The sequence below is a fragment of the Osmia lignaria genome, unplaced genomic scaffold, assembly GCF_051020975.1.
Source record: "Osmia lignaria lignaria isolate PbOS001 unplaced genomic scaffold, iyOsmLign1 scaffold0174, whole genome shotgun sequence".
Classification (NCBI taxonomy): domain Eukaryota; kingdom Metazoa; phylum Arthropoda; class Insecta; order Hymenoptera; family Megachilidae; genus Osmia; species Osmia lignaria.
The window spans coordinates 20001-22500 of NW_027478315.1; the positions used below are offsets into that span (position 1 = coordinate 20001).

At 44.0% G+C, this 2500-nt stretch overlaps 2 non-coding genes across 2 annotated transcripts in view; both read left to right on the plus strand.

Moving 5' to 3' along the window:
• The first annotated feature begins 595 nt into the window (after positions 1-595).
• On the plus strand, positions 596-750 carry LOC143308175 (5.8S ribosomal RNA). Its single transcript, XR_013065168.1, has one exon. It is a non-coding gene; the product is annotated as a 5.8S ribosomal RNA (ribosomal RNA).
• A 1732-nt stretch (positions 751-2482) lies between these two features.
• The window catches only part of LOC143308173 (large subunit ribosomal RNA), a 4037-nt gene continuing 4019 nt past the window's right edge, over positions 2483-2500 (plus strand). Inside the window, exon 1 of the ribosomal RNA XR_013065167.1 lies at positions 2483-2500. This exon is cut by the window's right edge and continues 4019 nt beyond it. This is a non-coding gene — a ribosomal RNA (large subunit ribosomal RNA).

The following is a 2500-nucleotide window of genomic DNA, read 5'->3' on the forward strand; positions in this document are numbered from 1 at the left end:
ACGCTTTGGTTGTTTCTTTGCCATCCGTGTTGCGATAAAAAGATTTCTCCATTGTCCAAAAAGGACGGATCGAGATTCCTCTTTCGAGAGGGAGAGAGAGGTACTTGCGGGTAACCTGGAATCTACGAAACACGCACCGTGGTAAGATTCGTGCGTCCGCCTGATCGATGTGTGTTGTTTACGGACCGGCTGAGAAGCGACGATAGCGAGTCTTTGAAAAACTATGTGTCCATTAGTTAGACCGATCGTCGCCGGCCGTGTGTCTGTTCGAATCTCGCAACCCACGATTCAGCGACAGGACGCGCGCTCGCATTCCTTGTGTGCGTTCGTACTTTTCAAGGTTTTTAAATGTACTTTACGCCCGACCGTCGAGAGGAGCGTGCCACTGGGCGTTTCTCCGACGGTTTCCGTCCTTGGACGCGATCGTGTCGTCAACGATCGAACAAACAAACAAACAAATACGTTGGCGACGCCCGAATTCGCTCTCCCGCACGCGCCGGGTGGGAGAGTGATGTGGGTATCGAATGTGATGCGTGTTAATAATGAAAATAACACTCTAAAGATCTAAAGAGTTTGAAATACAAAATTTTACGATTACCCTGAACGGTGGATCACTTGGCTCGTGGGTCGATGAAGAACGCAGCTAATTGCGCGTCAACGTGTGAACTGCAGGACACATGAACATCGACATTTCGAACGCACATTGCGGTCCACGGATACAATTCCTGGACCACGCCTGGCTGAGGGTCGTTTTCTTAACAAAAGACTGCTTGCGTTTGCTTCTCGAAAAAAGAGTAATTCATTTCTTTCTAAACATCTCGCCGTCGTTCAACGAAAGTAGAACGTTTCGGAGCGGGATTATCGAACGAAATTGAAAGAATGAATGAACGATAAACAAAGAAAGAGTCGCAACGTACGAGCGATAGTTGGGCAGTTCGTCGGCGTTTGTCGTGGAAACGATGTGACGAAAATCGCAACCGATACACTAAATGCAGGCCGTTAAAGGAGAAAAACAAATTTCGAAATATCTCTTCGAACTAGCGCAAGTGCGTCACGGCGCGCGAGTCGTTCGTTAAAATTTATAAACGACCGCCCGTGAAAGCACCGAGTTCTCGGAAGATAATCTATAAAGATTCTCCATCCTGCTGGAAGTTATCGGATCGGCGCGATTGTTCACTTGTAGAAATCCACGCTCCCGACGTTGCCAGAAACGATATTTACGAAAGGTGTGTCAAAAATAAACGAAAGAAGCTCTCCTATAAATTTAGAAAAAGCAAACGAGTGAAATGTTTGAGATGATAATTTGCTGAAATGCAAGCTCGAATAGCCCCAGGGTTTCGAATGATTCCCCGCGCTTTATACATCTCTCTGTTTACAAACGGTGTATAAATGAAAGATCGCTTCAGATGGGTCGTCGCTGTTTGACGCGCGATGCTGTTCCTTTTTTTTTGTCTGTCTGTGCGTTTAGCTTCGCTAAACAAGTTAAATGGTTAAAAAGCGTCGAAAAAGCGAATACACACGCGACAAGACAAATCTAACGAGTAAAGGAACGCTCCGCTCCAAGATAAAAATGGTTGTTTACAATCAATACAGCGTTTCGGTACCCCTGATCGTAGTCTGAAACTGTGTAACAAAAGAGAGGAAAGCGAATGGTGAAGGAACTTCGAAGCCTCCGTGGCGTGGCTAGAACTTGTGATAAAAGTATGTTTGCAGCAATTATGCATGCTCCCGTTAAAACAGCATTTCAATGTCTCGCATGGCTTAAAGCTCTAGGAGGCTTCAACATTTAGAATACATACGGACTACTTCGTTTGTTAAAGATAAGCGAAGACCGCGCGACCATCGCTCGGTCGTCCAGTCCTCGAAAGTTTTGTTGCGTTCCAAAGAAGAGACAAATGGGGTTTACCCTTGCGCTAAGGGGAGAAGAAGAGAAAAGCAGTTGTTAAATCTAAGAGGTGTGTGGAGTACATCGCGTGTTGGTTAAAATTGTTAAATGAAGTATACGCGAAATGTTCTCTCGCTCTTGCTTTTCCTCTTGCTTCCGTGGCGCTCGAAAAGAAGGGATGATAAATAAAGAAACCTATTCGAAATCTCTTGTGGAACAAAAAATAATACGGACGGACGTTAAAATTGAACCGAGACGAAATGGATCGTCTTGCGAGTTGTCTTCGCTTTGAAATTGTTAAAAATTGATAAAAGCAATACGACGAAGCTGCAGTCCGCAAAATGTTTGAAGCAAAAAGGAAATAACACGAAAATTATGGGAACGTCGTGTCTCAACTTTTTTTTCCCTCTTGTGCTCGTTTCATCGAACGATAAATACAAACATTTTGAAACGAGAGAGGAGGAAAAATTGAATATGCGAAAGGTTGATTCACGCACAGTTTCTCTACGTGTTTGCTTTTTTGCTTCTTTTCGTTTATTTTTTTTTTTTTTGCATCGAGCATCATTATTCACCTTTCGATGAAACCAAAGAAATTGACGACCTCAGAGTAGGCGA